The 20,147-nt window shown below is 27.2% G+C and overlaps 1 long non-coding RNA gene across 1 annotated transcript; it reads right to left on the minus strand.

Moving 5' to 3' along the window:
- Positions 1 to 4,963: 4,963 nt before the first annotated feature.
- On the minus strand, positions 4,964 to 6,761 carry LOC145033705 (uncharacterized). The gene is made up of 2 exons (XR_013677665.1): positions 6,598 to 6,761; positions 4,964 to 5,168 (listed from the first exon to the last, which is right to left on the minus strand). It is a non-coding gene; the product is annotated as an uncharacterized LOC145033705 (long non-coding RNA).
- Between the last annotated feature and the right edge of the window lie 13,386 nt (positions 6,762 to 20,147).

Genomic DNA, 20,147 nt, shown 5'->3' on the forward strand with positions numbered 1-20,147 from the left:
GACTAATAAATTCTAAAAGAGTAATGTGGTCCGTTTCAATTTTGTGGTCCGTTCTTCAAGCATCAACTTTTGTGATTCCAACATAATTGGAATTTGTAATTCCATTCCAACAGAAATGGAATACGTGATTCCATTCCAATAGAATTGGAATCTCACCAATATCATCCATTGAATCATCTACATAAACATACTTGATACCTTTTCAGAATTCAACCTTGTTAAGATCCTGCACTGTCCACATAAATGAAGTATTAAAAAAAACATAAATTGAAATATGAATCAAACCATTTGAATCAGTCCCTTTGCTGCATCAATCGGACCATTTGAAAGAAACACATATGGTCTCCATATCACTCAAAACCCCCCAATTCCACTTGAATTGGAATTATAAAGTTGAGTTATCGATTCCTTTAACAAACAAAAACGGAAGGAAAAAAACCTAAGTGAAAATTAATTCGAACAGCGCTTCATGTTTAATTATATCAAAAATCAAATCTAACCAAACATCGATTCACTCGAATACGAAGCTCAAAAGAAAAATAATTCATTCAAACAAGTAAAGCAATAAACCTCGTAACCAACACAGAAACTCAATCTGGACAAAAAATGGATCATCGGAAAAAAAAAAAAAAAAAAAAAAAAAAAAAAAAAAAAAAAAAAACTAACTAAAGAGAAAAGAGTAAGCTAACCTGATTGGTAGAAGTTGGTTGATTGATTTGAACAGAAATCGATGGATCAAAGGAAGTAACAAGTGTAGATCAGAAGATTGATTAGGGTTCGTAATCGAAATCTTTTCGTTGGAAGGATGGTGAAAGTCAGGGGCGATGGTGGGTATTGGTATTGGAGTACATTGTCTTTCAAAAAAAAGATATAAAACCTGCAGAAATTACGGTTAAAAGTCAATACCATGATTATAGGAATTACTTTTGGAAGTTGTTAATCATATGACTAAATTACCCTTATTTATTTATTAAATTATTTTTTTTATATTGATTGGCCCACATTTATGCATACGGTAAGACAATAATTACTTTAAACACCTGAATCTCTCTCTCTCTCTCTCTCTCTATATATATATATATATATATATATATATATATATATATATATATATATATATATATATATATATATATATATATATATATATATATATATATATATATATATATATATAAGGAAAATTAAATATTTAGAAGAATAATTTAGCAAAAAAAGAGTGAGTTGTGTTCATAAAATCAAAAACATTAGTATAGAGTTTGACATTTGGTTTCATTGTTGATATATATAAATAATCTAAAATGACTAGTTTATGAACAACTCCAAATTGGTTATGAGTTCCGACCACCTCATCTCCACACATCAAACTTGTGACTTTTATTTATTATATGAGTGGTTGAAAAAAGTAATTGAAATCTTTTAAAATGTAAAAAGTTACTTAAAAAGATAAATTCCTTTTAAAAAGAAAGATAAATATATAATATATTTTTTAAGGGAAATTTGGAAAATTGATTTAGAAAGCCTAATAGCTTTTACTTAACGGTACGTGAAATACTTTTTAGTTTTTAGATTTAGAACGTTTGATTTAATTTAAAAGTTAAACATTCATTCTCTAAAATTGAGATTTTTTTTATTAAAAAACTTAAAGATTGAAGCTCCTAAATGTTCATCGTCAAACATGTCCACCCTATCTACACCATGAAAAATAAAATATGAAATTTTATAATTTTGGAGTTGGAAAAAAAGAAAATGAAAGTCGAGAACTTTTCATTTTCTTAGAGTTTAAGAAAATTAGTATGAAAGCTCATTGTTTTGAACTTGTATACAAACTTAGGTGGATACTTTTGTCATTTTATAGTTTTATAAAACCTTTCATTATCTATCTTTCCAAAACTAAAAGTAAATATATGGAAGGAAAAATACGAAAGAAAAAAGAAAAGATTTTTTTTCCTTTTCCTCTCGATGCCTCCTTAAAAGAAACTCGATAACACTTTTTTTCTTTCTTTCTCTTTATTTTACATTGCATGAACTCTCTGCCTTATGAATTACGAAAGGTGTACAACGCAAGAAACATGAAAAATGCTATACCTCGAACCTAATTTATAAAGTCATTAACTTTTGCTTCCATGTGGTCAAAGAAAACATGTCTTTTAGAAAAGCATTGCTTTTATGTTTACCTAATCTCATGTCACATGTAATTGCTTGTCCCTTTGAGTGTAGCGTATGATTTTTAAAATTGATGAGGATGGAATTATTGTGCCATATATGGGAGAAATTGAAATTAAGGTCTTTGCTGGGTCCTTTCATTTAGTTTTGAAATTTAACAAACAACCCACATGATTATCTTAATTCATAATCAAGAACAATCACTAGTGATGATTAGCTAACGTAACAATTAAAATCCCTCAAGATATATATATATATATATATATATATATATATATATATATATATATATATATATATATATATATATATATATATATATATATACGGTTAGGTTCATGTAAGACGTCCTAATTTTGTAAGACCGTAAGACGCAATCTTACCCACTCATTTATTATATAAACTAAAACATTTTTAAAATGCAAAATAATGAAAATTTTCCATAAAAAAAAATTTCCAATATTATTTTCGGAATATATATTTTCCAAAAAAACATAAAAAAATACCAAAAAATAAAAAATAAATACAAAAAAATACATTTTTTACATCTTTTCGTGGAATATTTATAATATTCTATATATCTAGAAAATCTAGTAGAATATTCTAAACATTCTAAAAATAATATTAAAATATGTACATTGTAATATTCTATTATAATATTTCACGTATTTTTAAAAAAAAAAAAGGTTATTTTTTTTATTTTTTTATTTTTTTTATTTTTTTTAGTTAAATAAAGTTCCGAAAACAATAATTAGAAAAAAGAACTTTTAGATTTTTCCTTTTATTTTGCATTTTAAAATTATTTTTAGATTTGGTCTCACGGTCTTACAAAATTAGCATGGTCTCAAATGAAGCTGAACCTATATAGGGCTAGGTTATAATGTGGATGGTAAGTATTGTGTAGATGTAGGATTGAATGTACACCAAGAGTTTAAAATACATATTGTAATAGAATACATATTCTGATTTAATACAAATTCTAACAGAATACATATTCAATTGAATAAAAATTTTGAAAAATAACAAAATTTTGAACCATGAGTTGAAGAATAAGAACATTCTTAAAGAATAATAATCTATTATTAACATTAGGGAAAACTACAATAAAGTCCCTACATATTGGCCTCATAATCGATTTAGTCCCTATATATTTTTTTTATTCAATTAAGTCCCAAATACCGGTAATCGTATTCAATTTAATCCTTTGACCCGGTCAACAGGTCATCCAACTTTCAAAAATTACATTTTTGGCCCAGATTTCAAAATTTATTACAAATTTGGTCCAAAATTTACACTTTTGGCCCGGATTTTTTTTTTTTTTTTACAAATTTGGTCCAAACTTTACCTTTTTTGCCCAAATTTTAGAATTTTATTATGATTTCATCCTAATTTTAGTTTTTTTGCAACTTTTTTTTTCAAAAAATTGTTTCTAATATGTTTTTTCTTTATAAAATCATATTTATACCAAAAAAATGTATTTTCACATAAAAATCTTATATTTTCTATATAAAACTTTTTTTAAAAAGTTTTTTGTATATGAAATATCTAGTTATAAAAATATGTATTTATTTAGTATATAAATATATATATATAAATTTGTTTTTATAAAAAAATGTATACACACCTATCACCTTTATATATATATATATATATATATATATATATATATATATATATATATATATATATATATATATATATGCACACAAATAGGTGTGTATCTATATTTTTTTTATAAAATCGTGTTTGTTTATATTTTTTTTATAAAAACGTGTTTGAATAATTTTTTATATAATACGTGTTCGTATACATTTTATAAAAACGTATTTAAATAAGTTTTTATATAATACGTGTTTGTATATATTTTATAAAATCGTGTTTGTATACATTTTATAAAATGTATACAAACACGTATTATATAAAAAAATATTCAAACATGTTTTTATAAAAAAAATATAAACAAAAACGATTTTATAAAAAAAATAGATAAAATAGGTGTTTGTATACATTTTTTTTCATAAAAACGGATTTCTATATATTTATATACTTAATAAATACTTATTTTTATAACTAAATATTTCATATACAAACACGATTTAATAAAAAAAATATAGATACACACCTATTTGTGTGCATATATATATATATATATATATATATATATATATATATATATATATATATATATATAAAGGTGATAGGTGTGTATACATTTTTTTATAAAAACAAATTTATATATATTTATATACTAAATAAATACATATTTTTATAACTAGATATTTCATATACAAAAAACTTTTTAAAAAAAGTTTTTATATAGAAAATATAAGATTTTTATGTGAAAATACATTTTTTTGGTATAAATATGATTTTATAAAGAAAAAACATATTAGAAACAATTTTTTGAAAAAAAAAGTTGCAAAAAAACTAAAATTAGGATGAATTCATAATAAAATTCTAAAATTTGGGCAAAAAAGGTAAAGTTTGGACCAAATTTGTAAAAAAAAATTAAAATCCGGGCCAAAAGTGTAAATTTTGGATCAAATTTGTAATAAATTTTGAAATCTGGGCCAAAAATGTAATTTTTGAAAGTTGGATGACCTGTTGACCGGGTCAAAGGATTAAATTGAATACGATTACCGGTATTTGGGACTTAATTGAATAAAAAAAATATATAGGGACTAAATCGATTATGAGGCCAATATGTAGGGACTTTATTGTAGTTTTCCCTTAACATTACTAAAGAATCTAAGGTCCAAAAATAAATTTAAAAAAAAAAAAAAAAAAAAAAAAAAAAAAAAAAAAAACAATTTTTACTTTCACATTCTATAAAAATACAATGTTATTTTTTGAATTTTGCCACATTCTATTAGAATACAAGCTATATACTGATTAATTCTTAAAAAAATCTACATTCTAAAAGAATACAATGTCATGAAATTGTCTCTTAATTTGCATCCATTATTGTTATTCTAAACAACTTTGCTACATTCTGAATGGTCCTGAAACAAAACACATAAAAATATAAGAATTTATTTCATAAAATATGACTATAAGAATAGATTCACTTCAGAATACATTTGACAAAATAGATTATATTTTCCATAACACATTTCTCTTTGACATTTCATTAAACACTTTTAGGATACTGCCTAAATATTTACGTTTTCTATAAATCTGACAGGAAAAATCCAAGATGCTCCAACATCATTATAAAAATCAAATATTAAAAGTTGAAACCGTAACAATTAGTAAGTCACACAGACAGAAAAAAGAAAATAGGACAACTCAGCAGCAACATTCAACATGTGAATGCTTTAGGAAGTGTGAGGGCAAATCAATCATTTTATATTCGAGTGAGAAATCAAGAAGAACCATGTATTCTATAAGCAACTCCAAAGCATATGTAACCCTGTTGAATATCATGTTAGAAACTGAAATGGGTGTAGAAATAATGAATAAGTGAGATTTAGAGAACTTACATAGTGAATCAAAATTGATTAGTTATAATAAAAACAACTGAAGACAAATAATAATGAATCATGGTCTCCATTCCTTTGGAATTTATGATTTGCATTGAGTCAATTATAACCCCCACAGCTACCACCACCACCAAAAAAAAAAAATTTAAAAATATTGTGTTCTAATAAATGAAGCAACAGAAAGCCAATTGTTGGCCAAAAGTATTATATTAATTTTTTTAACGGAAGCAACACATAAAGTACTAAATGGAAATTTCCTATTGTATAAAAAAATTGATAAAAAACCACCATGTGAAACAGATGTTCTTGCCTCATGATGAACATGTATTCTTGTCTTTTGATCTTTCAGAAGGGTCATGTGCTTTTTCTCTATGGTAAGTCATTGCACACTTTTGAGCATAAATAAAAACTAAGAAAATAGTTAACAATTCTAGCTTCTTCTGATCATAATTTCCTTTATTCTTTGTTATTGTAAATTACTAGGGATGATCTGAAAGCAAAATAGTGGAAAAGCCATAATAATAAGAAAAACTAATAAATTTGTCACCTATTGAGGAAATTTTGCAACTAGAAAAAAATGAGAGCAACAGGGGAAACCAATACAATTTAAGCAACTTCACTGTTGTTTGATTGAGATGGCATTTTGGCAAACACTTGGTAGGCTTCTTTTAGTATAGTTGCAAATAAAAAGAGTTGTCAGTAGTAATGTTTAGTCCACAGTGTCTCTAGTAATGTTCATTAAAAAAACGAAGTCAAAACTATGTGAGATTCACAAATCACAACTTAACATTAAAAAAAACAAATTCACATACTCAATCAGAATCATAAAGTAATTTTGACTCCAAGTGAATAAGTCTTGATTATTCAAAGATCAAACTTCCAACGAATCAGAAACTAAGGTAGAAGAAATCGATTAACTTGAATAAGAAATAGATGAAATATAACTAACCTTTGGGCGTATTGAGAAATAGAAGTCGTTTGAATTCTTTGCTACTGGTGGTGATATTTTGATTATCATTATCATACTCAGACTTGTAAAAATTTGATGATTGTAGTAGGGTCATCGGCGACATGTGAATCAAAACTGAGTTGATGTGGCAGAAGGTTGATGGAAGTGGGGGATACGATTTTATGGGTGCCAATGGAATAGGCAATAGGATTTTAAATAAAGTAATTTGCCTAAGTTAAAGGGTATTTATTAAAATTAAATAAAACTTGGCCCTTATTAATCCCTACATCCATACAATATTTGTTCATCCACATTTGAACACACACACACACACACACACACACACACACATATATATATATATATATATATATATATATATATATATGTTCAACTTAGAAAATAAAAAATGTTGATAATAAGATAATCATTCTCAGACACACATTTATTTTTCTCGCAAAAACCTCCATCGTAGCGGCATCAATGGGAAATGAATACACGTTTGTTTTTAGACGAAACATATTTCCTTAAACCATGCTAATCATTACCTTAATATATAGAAAAACAAGGTATTTTTTGTTTTTTAATTTTAAGGAGCTATTTTTATCGAAAACTTATTTTAGACATACAAAAATTCATAATTTTTTTATTCTCTATAACTAGATATTCATATTGATATAATTTGGAGATAAATTAAAATTTTTATTTTTTTATAATTTCAGCTATCGTTATTCATAAATGAAAAAAAATTAATCAAATTTTTACTACATTACATTCGTTGTTCACTTATGAATAAAAAATATGGTTAATTTTTTTTACAATGTAAGTATCATTCATATATGAATATAACATATCATAAACTTTTTCCAATTTACATCAACTCTCGTCACATGTTACATTCATATATGAATAAAACATGTAATAGTTTTTCTTATATGTTTTATTCATATACCAAGAACACATTTATCATAATATTGTTACAAGTCATTTGTTAATCATATATGAATAAGTAGTTTAACTTTTTAAAACACTATATCTTTTATTAACATACTACTTAATCATATATAAATAACAAATAAACTCTAACAAAAATCTGATAAATACTTTCTTTATATATGAATATAATATATGGTTACAACTAATACACGTTTTATTCATATATAAATATAACATGTAACGAAACATGACGTAACAAAATATATTTTAGGTAAAAAAAAAAAACATTATTACGTATTATATTCATATATAAACGATAATAAGATAATCATTCTCAGACACTCATTCATTTTTCTCGCAAAAACCTCCATCGTAGCGGCATAAATGGGAAATGAATACACGTTTGTTTTCAGACGAAACATATTTCCATAAACCATGTTAATCGTTATCTTAATATATAGAAAAACAAAGTATTTTTTGTTTTTTTAATTTTAAGGAACTATTTTTATCGAAAACTTATTTTAAACATACCAAAATTCATAATTTTTTATTCTCTATAAATAGATATCCATATTGATATGATCTTAAGATAAATTAAAATTTTTATTTATTTATAGTTTCAGCTATCGTTATTCATAAGTGAAAAAAATTCATCAGATTTTTACTACATTACATTCGTTATTCACGAATAAAAAGTATGATTAATTTTTTTTATAATATTAGTATCATTCATATATGAATATAACATATCATAAAACTTTTCCAATTTAAATCAACTCTCGTCACATGTTCCATTCATATATGAATAAAACGTGTAATAGTTTTCCTTATATGTTATATTCATATATCAAGAACACATTTATCATAATATTGTTACAAGTCATTTGTTAATCATACATGAATAAGTAGTTTAAATTTTTAAAACACTATGTCTTTTATTAACATACTACATATTCATCTATAAATAACAAATAAACTCTAACAAAAATCCGATAAATACTTTCTTTATATATGAATATAACATATGGCGACAACTAATACACGTTTTATTCATATATAAATATAACATGAGACGAAACATGATGTAACAAAATATATTTTAGGTAAAAAAAAAACCTTATTACGTATTATATTCATATATAAACGATAATAAGATAATCATTCTCAAACACCCATTTATTTTTCTCGCAAAAACCTCCATCGTAGCGGCATTAATGGAAAATGAATACACGTTTGTTTTCGGATGAAACATATTTAGTTAAACCATGCAAATCATTACCTTAATATATAGAAAAACAAAGTCTTTTTTGTTTTTTAATTTTAAAGAGCTATTTTTAACAAAAACTTATTTTAGACATACCAAAATTCATAATTTTTTTATTCTCTATAACTAGATATTCATATTGATATAATTTTAAGATAAATTAAAATTTTAATTTTTTTTATAGTTTTAGCTATCGTTATTCATAAGTGAAAAAAATTCATCAAATTTTTACTACATTACATTCGTTGTTCACTTATTAATAAAAAGTATAATTAATTTTTTTTTACAATGTAAGTATCATTCATATATGAATATAACATATCATAAACTTTTTCCAATTTACATCAACTCTGGTCACATGTTACATTCATATATGAATAAAACGTGTAATAGTTTTCCTTATATGTTTTATTCATATACCAAGAACACATTTATCATAATATTGTTACAAGTCATTTGTTAATCATATATGAATAAGTAGTTGAAATTTTTAAAACACTATGTCTTTTATTAACATACTACTTAATCATATATAAATAACAAATAAACTCTAAGAAAAATCTGATAAATACTTTCTTTATATATGAATATAATATATGGCTACAACTAATACACGTTTTATTCATATATAAATATAATGTGAGACGAAACATGATGTAACAAAATATATTTTAGGTAAAAAAAACATTATTACGTATTATATTCATATATAAACGATAATAAGATAATCATTCTCAGACACTCATTCATTTTTCTCGGAAAAACCTCCATCGTAGCGGCACAAATGGGAAATGAATACACGTTTGTTTTCAGACGAAACATATTTCCATAGATCATGTTAATCGTTATCTTAATATATAGAAAAACAAAGTATTTTTTGATTTTTTAATTTTAAGGAGCTATTTTTATCGAAAACTTATTTTAGACATACCAAAATTCATAATTTTTTTATTCTCTATAAATAGATATTCATATTGATATAATTTTAAGATAAATTAAAATTTTAATTCATTTATAGTTTCAGCTATCGTTATTCATAAGTGAAAAAAATTCATCAGATTTTTACTACATTACATTCGTTGTTCACTTATGAATAAAAAGTATGATTAATTTTTTATAATATTAGTATCATTCATATATGAATATAAAATATCATAAAACTTTTCCAATTTAAATCAACTCTCGTCACATGTTACATTCATATATGAATAAAACATGTAATAGTTTTCCTTATATGTTATATTCATATACCAAGAACACATTTATCATAATATTGTTACAAGTCATTTGTTAATCATATATGAATAAGTAGTTTAAATTTTTAAAACACTATGTCTTTTATTAACATACTACATATTCATATATAAATAACAAATAAACTCTAACAAAAATCCGATAAATACTTTCTTTATATATGAATATAACATATGGCGACAACTAATACACGTTTTATTCATATATAAATATAACATGAGACGAAACATGATGTAACAAAATATATTTTAGATAAAAAAAAACCTTATTACGTATTATATTCATATATAAACGATAATATGAGAATCATTCTCAAACACCCATTTAGTTTTCTCGCAAAAACCTCCATCGTAGCGGCATCAATGGGAAATGAATACACGTTTGTTTTCGGACGAAACATATTTACTTAAACCATGCAAATCATTACCTTTATATATAGAAAAACAAAGTCTTTTGTTTTTTAATTTTAAAGAGCTATTTTTATCGAAAACTTATTTTAGACATATCAAAATTCATAATTTTTTTATTCTCTATAACTAGATATTCATATTGATATAATTTTAAGATAAATTAAAATTTTTATTTTTTTATAGTTTCAGCTATCGTTATTAATAAGTGAAAAAAATTCATCAAATTTTTACTACATTACATTCGTTGTTCACTTATGAATAAAAAGTATGATTAATTTTTTTTTTACAATGTAAGTATCATTCATATATGAATATAACATATCATAAACTTTTTCCAATTTACATCAACTCTCGTAACATGTTACATTCATATATGAATAAAACGTGTAATAGTTTTCCTTATATGTTTTATTCATATACCAAGAACACAATTATCATAATATTGTTACAAGTCATTTGTTAATCATATATGAATAAGTAGTTTAAATTTTTAAAACACTATGTTTTTTATTAACATACTACTTAATCATATATAAATAACAAATAAACTCTAACAAAAATCTGATAAATACTTTCTTTATATATGAATATAATATATGACTACAACTAATACACGTTTTATTCATATATAAATATAACAAGAGACGAAACATGATGTAACAAAATATATTTTAGGTAAAAAAAACCTTATTACGTATTATATTCATATATAAACGATAATAAGATAATCATTCTCAGACACTCATTCATTTTTCTCGCAAACACCTCCATCGTAGCGGTATAAATGGGAAATGAATACACGTTTGTTTTCAGACGAAACATATTTCCATAGATCATGTTAATCGTTATCTTAATATATATAAAAACAAAGTATTTTTTGTTTTTTTAATTTTAAGGAGCTATTTTTATCGAAAACTTATTTTAGACATACCAAAATTCATAATTTTTTATTCTCTATAAATAGATATCCATATTGATATAGTTTTAAGATAAATTAAATTTTTTTATTTATTTATAGTTTCAACTATCGTTATTCATAAGTGAAAAAAATGCATCATATTTTTACTACATTACATTCGTTGTTCACTTATGAATAAAAAGTATGATTGATTTTTTTTATAATCTTAGTATCATTCATATATGAATATAACATATCATAAATTTTTTTCAATTTAAATCAACTCTCGTCACATGTTACATTCATATATGAATAAAACATGTAATAGTTTTCCTTATATGTTATATTCATATACTAAGAACACATTTATCATAATATTTTACAAGTCATTTGTTAATCATATATGAATAAGTAGTTTAAACTTTTAAAACACTATGTTTTTTATTTAGATACTACTTATTCATATATAAATAACAAATAAACTCTAACAAAAATCTGATAAATACTTTGTTTATATATGAATATAACATATGACGATAACTAATATACGTTTTATTCATATATAGATATAACATGAGACGAAACATGATGTAACAAAATATATTTTAGGTAAAAAAAAACGTAATTACGTATTATATTCATATATAAACGATAATAAGAGAATCATTCTCAGACACCCATTTATTTTTCTCGCAAAAACCTCCATCGTAGCAGCATAAATGGGAAATGAATACACGTTTGTTTTCAGACGAAACATATTTCCATAGATCATGTTAATCGTTATCTTAATATATAGAAAAACAAAGTATTTTTTGTTTTTTTTAATTTTAATGAGCTATTTTTATCGAAAACTTATTTTAGACATATCAAAATTCATAATTTTTTATTTTTTATAAATAGATATCCATATTGATATAATTTTAAGATAAATTAAATTTTTTTATTTATTTATAGTTTCAACTATCGTTATTCATAAGTGAAAAAAATGCATCATATTTTCACTACATTACATTCGTTGTTCACTTATGAATAAAAAGTATGATTAATTTTTTTTATAATGTTAGTATCATTCGTATATGAATATAACATATCATAAAAAAAATTTTCAATTTAAATCAACTCTCGTCACATGTTACATTCATATATGAATAAAACGTATAATAGTTTTCCTTATATGTTATATTCATATACCAAGAACACATTTATCATAATATTGTTACAAGTCATTTGTTAATCATATATGAATAAGTAGTTTAAATTTTTAAAACACTATGTCTTTTATTAACATACTACTTATTCATATATAAATAACAAATAAACTCTAACAAAAATCTGATAAATACTTTGTTTATATATGAATATAACATATGTCGACAACTAATACCCGTTTAATTCATATATAAATATAACATGAGACGAAACATGATGTAACAAAATATATTTTAGGTAAAAAAAACCCTTATTACGTATTATATTCATATATAAACGATAATAAGAGAATCATTCTCAGACACCCATTTATTTTTCTCGCAAAAACCTCCATCGTAGCGGCATAAATGGGAAATGAATACACGCTTGTTTTCGGACGAAACATATTTACTTAAACCATGCTAATCATTACCTTAATATATAGAAAAACAAAGTCTTTTTTGTTTTTTAATTTTAAGGAGCTATTTTTATCGAAAACTTATTTTAGACATACCAAAATTCATAATTTTTTTATTCTCTATAAATAGATATTCATATTGATATAATTTTAAGATAAATTAATTTTTTTATTTTTTTTATAGTTTCAGCTATCGTTATTCAATTCATCAGATTTTTACTATATTAATATCGTTGTTCACTTATGAATAAAAAGTATGATTAATTTTTTTTACAATGTAAGTATCATTCATATATGAATATAACATATCATAAACTTTTTCCAATTTACATCAACTCTCATCACATGTTACATTCATATATGAATAAAACGTGTAATAGTTTTCCTTATATTTTATATTCATATACCAAGAACACATTTATCATAATATTGTTATAAGTCATTTGTTAATCATATATGAATAAGTAGTTTAAATTTTTAAAACACAATGTCTTTTATTAACATACTACTTATTCATATATAAATAACAAATAAACTCTAACGAAAATCCGATAAATACTTTCTTTATATATGAATATAACATATGGCAACAACTAATACACGTTTTATTCATATATAAATATTACATGAGACGAAACATGATGTAACAAAATATATTTTAGGTAAAAAAACATTGTTACGTATTATATTCATATATAAACTATACTTAAACTGTAAAAAAGTTAAATATAAATTTTATTTATAAGTGACTAACGAATATACTATAATAAAAATTTGATGCATTTTAATTCACTTATGAATAACAAGACTGAAACTCTAAAAAAATTATGTTATCTTAATACTATATCCATATAGATGTCTATTTATAGAGAATAAAAAAATATAAATTTGAATATATTTAAAATCATTTTTCGATAAAAATAGCTTTCTAAAAGACAAAAAAAAAAAATTAAAAAAATTAAAAAAAAAAAAAAAAAAAAAAAAAGGGGTTATAATGTGGATGGTTTATATTGTGGATGTATGAATGAATGTCGATCAATAGTTTAAACCACTTTTAATTAAAATAAAAAATAGAAAAATACAATTCCGATTAAATGAATATGGTTAGTAAAAGTAAGAATGTAAAATACTATTCTAATTAAATGCTTTTAAAAAAACAAAAATGAAACTACAATCTTGATTAGCTATACATGTGTAAAATCACACATTTCATTCATATACATACAAGGAATGTGGATTCCTAGATAAACAATGAGATTACCCCTAATTATCGCATACAACCAACACTTCCAAATCGGAATTTTAAACTGCTTTTGATCTTCAAGTATCACAGATAATACAGTACGCACACGAAGACTTTAATGAAAGGTATTGTATGAAGAACATATTATTCTTAAAACAGTAGAATAAGGGCATTCAAGTTCATACAACGTCCATATACTTTTTTTATTCTTAAAGAATGTAGTTAATGTGAAAGGTAGATTTAGAATTATGTAATATTGAATTTCTATTTGAACGAAAAGCTTAAAGAATGTTGTTTCGTGTCCATATATTCTAAAAGAATGGAATTTTAATTAATTTTTTACATTGAGGTTTTATTAGTATGAATTTGTGATTTTTTATTTAGTGAGTGAAAGAATAGCAATTTTTTTTAATAACCATGATTATAGGATGAAGATGAAGATGAATGTTGATCATTTCTAGTGGTTGGTCGACGAAGATAGATTAGGTGTGAATTAAAAATGATTTTCTATTTAAAGGTTATTAATTAATTTAACAATTTACTATAAATGAAAAAAGAGAATTACTAATATACTCTTATCTAATGTGGCACGCCCCCAAATCAGAATGGCGGAAACGTTCAGGGGTGGAGGACGTCATGTACCGCATCACAACATATGTATCATAGTAATCAAGGCAAACACAACCATTATGTTGATAAGGTAAAGTATTTACATTTGTTCAATATATAGTTTGTATGACATCCAAAGTGTATACCAAAATTATAAAAAATACGACTTTACAAAGCTCTGTCTTCTGAAAACATGTGGGTGTGGTTCCCTGAGAATACAAGTGGTTTGAAAATGTATCAACATTTAAGTTGATGAGTTCATAAGTATGTTTTTATGACGGAAAACTTGTCATTGTTCCTTGAAAAGCTTTAGTATGTTCTTCCAGAAAATCCAATATTTTCTTTAGTAAATGTGATGTAGTCATAGGTCTCAAGACTAAAATGTATGTTTGTTATTGTACTATGTAAATGTATAATGTAGTCTTATAAATGAATAAAACCATATTATAAATGTTCTGCTTGATTTGTATGTTACACTAGTGTACTCTGTACTCGAAATGTAGTGTACTATAGTAGTGTCTATATGAAAACCTTAGTATGAATGCCTAGATTCCACCAGTTGTACTGTAAAATAGTGTATTGTAATAGTGTTTGTATAAAAACCTTTGTATGAATGTCTGGATCCCACCAGCTGTAGTATAAAATAGTGTACTGTAGTTTTATTATTTAAAATAAAACCTTTGAAGTGGTGTAAATCCCATAAACCATGTTTTAGTTAATATTATTGTGAGTTTTATATAACCATGCTAATATGCTAGTGGCCTCTACGCCGTTCTTCTAGCGCCGAAATGTTATGACATTTGTCACCCCATGCCTGCCGGTCTAACTGTAGCTAACAGTTTAGGTGCGTGATTGTCAGTCTCGTATAGATCTATACATAAAGTCACGCTCTCCCTCCAGGAGACTTTGGTTATAATTTATAGGACTTGGACCTCCCCGATTGGTACCATTGAAGTAGTGTCTCACAACCCTGCATTAACTAGTTTACATATAGTGTTATAGTGTTCTTTTGTACTTGTAACTTGTATGCATCACCTCGTAGTATTGTACTTCGTAATGTAAAATACTTATACTTAAAGAATTATTTAGTAGTATATCCTTGAATCAGTGAAATAGAGTAGTGTTCCATAAACTATACCTATTATAGTTTATGTTCTTGTTTCTGAATAGTGTTCTTGAACTTGTAAAATAGTGTAGTGTTTCCCAAACTATACCTATTATAATTTAACTGTATATTCTTGTTTTGTTTATTGGACTTAGCAAAATAGTGTAGTTGTTCACAAAATATACCAATTATAGTTTAAATGTATGCTCTGTAATGTACTAAAAACATTTCCAATTTAAATGTTATTATGAAGTGGTAGTAAGAGATTCGTGAAAAGTACCATTTTGCTCAACATGTTACAAAAGGGTTATATATATATATATATATATATATATATATATATATATATATATATATATATATATAATGTAGCGATAAATCCGTTTGAATCAATTGCAAATGGTGTGAAACGGTTTGAAATCGTTTGAATATTAACACAAGAGTCCTTGTGTTTTACTTGTATCTCCCCCCCCCCCCCCCCCTAAAAACATTGAAAAATAGTGAACACATAAGGGTATGGACTCACCTCTAGTGTGTTCGAGTCTGGATAGCGGAACTGTGGAGATGATCCTCGGGTAGCGTATGTGGAAATAATGGTATCCTAATATTATTTAAACATGTAATCGTATTTAAATTAGCGAAATAATTAATTATAGTGTTAGACGACACTTAATTTATGTAAGGAATACTTACAAAAATTACCGAGAATTATTTGAGGTGTTATTAGGTGTTTTCAGTTTAGCCTTCACTAAAATCCCTTGATTTCGGTACTGACCGAAATCAATCTTCGGTCTAGGGAACGTTCTCAGTCAGGAAAGGATTTCGGTCCAGCAGTTTTCGGTCAGCTTGAAGATTTGATGATTGTTCGTGGTGTTCATGGTGAAAATTATGAAGATTTGAAGGATTTTTCTTGAAGATATGAAGATTCTTGTATGATACTTAAGAGCAAAATGAGTATATTTTTTGATGGAAAAGTGAGAAATGACTCAAGTTTTCGAGTGAAAATATATATACAAGAGGGTTCTCGGTCGGAAATGGGTTTTCGGCCGAAATATGTTTGCGGTCCAAGGGTTTTCGGTGCGAAGGTTCTCGGTTCCAAGGGGAAAAGCTTTGATCTTCAAGTGCATTTTTATTCTTTTACCATAAATACTTGTATAGAAACATCACTTATATAATTTAAATCATATTTAACCCTTATGGTCTTAGCAAAATAAATAAAACTAGAATTTTATTTAAAGGGGTTTGACTTTTATTGGCTTGAGAATAACGGGTTGTTACATTATCCCCTTGTTAGAGGGAATTTCGTCCCAAAAATCTTTCTATAGTGAATACATCATGGACTAGGGAAAATATGTGGGTACTTTTGTTTCATTTGATCCTCTCGCTCCCAAGTGAATTCAGGTCCCCGCTTGGCATTCCAGCGAACCTTCACTATTGGTATGTGACTTTGTTTCGTTTGTTTGACTTCCCTATCCATGATTATTATTGGTCAGCAAGGCACTTCTTTAGGCTTGACATGTGGAAGATAGGATGTATGTTATTTAGTTCTTGTGGTAAACGGAGTTTGCAAGCTACTGTGCCGATTCTAGCGAGAATCTCGAACGACCCGATGTACCTTGGGTTTAGTTCTCCATGCTTTCTGAAGCGTATCATGCCCTTTCAGGGTGAGACCTTCAACAGAACGCAGTCGCCAACCTGAATTTCCAAGGGTTTTTGTCTCTTGTGTGCGTAGCTCTTCTGTCTGTCTCTATAGTCTTTCAGTCGTTCCCGAATTTGAACGATCTTTTATGTGGTTTCTTGAATGATCTCCGGAACAATGAGAGTGCTATCAGGAACTTACCCTATAGCTAGTTGTGTGTCACCCACTTCAACCAACACAGAGGGTATCTACACTTACGGCCATAGAGGGCTTCGAACGGGGCAGCCTTGATGCTAGAGTGGTAGTTGTTATTATATGAAAACTCGACAAGTGTCAAATAGGTATCCCATTCTTTACCAAAGTCAATCACGCAGGCACTCAGCATGTCTTCGAGTGTTTGAATGGTTCTCTCACTCTGTCCGTTAGTTTGTGGATGGTAGGTTGTACTCATAGCAAGCCTAGTTCCAAGATCTTTCTGAAGTGATTGCCAAAATCTTGAGGTGAATCTACTGTCTCCATCAGAGATAATAGATATAGGCACACCATGCAGTCGTACTATCTCTCTGATGTAAGTTCTGGTCATTTTCTCTGTCTTATCTATTTATTTGATTGGTAGGAAGTGTGTGGACTTGGTTAATCTGTCAACAATTACCCAAGTGGTGTCATGACCACCCGTTGTCTTGGGTAACTTGGTTATGAAATCCATTGTAATCCGCTCCCACTTCCACTCAGGTATTTTTGGTTGTTGTAGAAGACCTGAGGGTTTCTGGTATTCTACCTTGACTTTGGCGCAAGTTAGGCACTTACCCACATATGTAGCAATCTTGGCTTTCATGTTCGGCCACCAATATAGTTTCTTGATATACAGATACATCTTATCTGAACCTGGGTGAACGGAGTATCGAGTCTTGTGTGCTTCATTCATGACCACGTCCCCGAAACCACCGAACTTAGGGGTCCAGATCCGGTTCATCAAATAACAAACTCTGTCTCCCTCGATCTCAAAGTTCTTCTCCATTCCTCTTAAGGCTACACCCACCACATTTTTCGGCTTTAAGGCTTCCAACTGAGCCTCTTTGATTTGTGTGGACAGATGTGAATGGATGGTCATGGTTAGTGCTTTCACTCTGCGACCTGTGTACTATTTTCGACTGAGGGCATCTGCAACTAAATTGTCTTTTCCTATATGATAATGAATCTCGCATTCGTAGTCACAAAGTAGTTCTACCCATCGTCTCTGACTCATGTTAAGCTCCTTTTGGTCGAGTATGGGTTGAAAACTTTTGTGGTCAGTGAAGATGTTGCACTTTGTACCATATAGGTAGTGTCTCCAGATATTCAGAGAAAATACTACTACTCCCAAATCTAGATCATGAGTGGTGTATTTGACCTCATGTGCCTTTAGCTATCTCTAGGCGTACTTTCCGTGTTGCATAAGCACACAGCCCAACCCTTGATTGGATGCATCGCAGTATAAGTTGAATCCTCTGTCCCTTCTGGAAGAGACAAGATAGGTGTGCTGCGCAGGGCCCGTTCTAGTGTTTGGAATGCCTTGTCTTGTTGTTCTCCCCAATTAAAAGTTACCCCATTCTAAGTCAGGGTAGTAAGAGGATTAGCGATTCTGGAGAAGTTTTGTATGAATCTGCAATAATAGCCAGCAAGACCCAAGAATTGAAGGATTTTTGTGGGCATTCTTGGTGTTGACCAGTTCTTAATTGCCTTTATTTTGGAAGGTTCCATGTGTATGCCCTCCTTGCTAACCAAGTGACCAAGGAAATTTACTTTCCTAATCCAAAACTCGCACTTTGAGAATTTCGCGTATAGCTTCTCCGCCCTTAATGTTTCTAGAACTTGTCTCAAGTGTTGATTATGTTTATCCTTGCTTCGTGAATAAATAAGTATATCATCTATGAATAATATCACAAATTTGTCTAGGAAAGGACAGCACACCGGATTCATTAAGTCCATGAACACTGCGGGTGCATTTGTCAACCGAAGGGCATCACTACAAACTCGTAGTGACCATAACGAGTTTGTGATGCTACATTGGGAATATCATTCTCCTGGACTTGTAATGTGTGGTACCCCGATCTCAGGTCGATCTTCAAAAAGTAGCTCCCTCCTTGGAGTTGGTAGAACAGATCGTCTATTCACGGTAGATGGTAGCAGTTCTTAATGGTAAGCTTGTTTAGTTCGCGGTAGTCTATGCACATTCGGAATGATCCATTCTTCTTCTTCACGAACAAGACCGGTGCTCCCCAGGATCTGAATATGGGTCTGATGAATCCCTGTTCGTTTAGTTGGCTAACTAATTCTTTCATCTCATCCAGCGCTAGAAGATATAGGGATTTGGCTACGAGGGTAGCTCCAGAAATTAAGTTGATTCGGAACTCGACTTGGCATTCAGGGGGAGCTCCTAGGAGATCCTCAAGAAAGAAGTCAGGAAAATTACAGACTTCGGGAATGCTCTCGAGGTCTTTTACTTCTTGTTTTTCATCCACGATGTGGGAAAAGAACGCATGGTACTCCTTGTGTAAGTACTTTTGGGCTTTGATGCAAGTGATGATGCGAAGGCTTGCACTGGGT

This window comes from Lactuca saligna, chromosome 3, assembly GCF_052625555.1.
Source record: "Lactuca saligna cultivar CGN05327 chromosome 3, ASM5262555v1, whole genome shotgun sequence".
In the NCBI taxonomy this organism is placed as follows: Eukaryota; Viridiplantae; Streptophyta; class Magnoliopsida; order Asterales; family Asteraceae; genus Lactuca; species Lactuca saligna.